Here is a 400-nt window from a genome sequence, read left to right as displayed (position 1 = left end):
GAATGCCTAAAAGCACTGTTTTTGTCAGTACAACGCAATAGCACCAAGGTTGAAATAGTTTTGGATTTTTCATTATAGTTTAGTTTTATTTAGTTTTGACTTTTTTTCTCTAATTCAGTTAGTTTTAATTAGTTTTTAAAGCAGGTTTGCTAGTTTTTATTAGTTTTCATTTTTTTCCAAACGCTTAGTTTTGTCGTATCTTTTCTCTTCTTCACCGTCGTATTCAAATAAATCCCAGACAGGACTCTGCTGCTTTCTCCCAACTTTAGTCTCCATGTTTCCAGGTAGAATGGGGACCAGAAGATGACTCTAAACCACAAGTGACGACAAGTGACGGACGCTGAAGTGCCTTATGGTGCCGCTAGCTAAAATTGCTAGAGTGAAATAAATCACTTTCATA

This window comes from Sphaeramia orbicularis, chromosome 20 (genome assembly GCF_902148855.1).
Source record: "Sphaeramia orbicularis chromosome 20, fSphaOr1.1, whole genome shotgun sequence".
Taxonomy (NCBI): Eukaryota; Metazoa; Chordata; class Actinopteri; order Kurtiformes; family Apogonidae; genus Sphaeramia; species Sphaeramia orbicularis.
Note: the sequence above shows the minus strand (reverse complement) of the source record.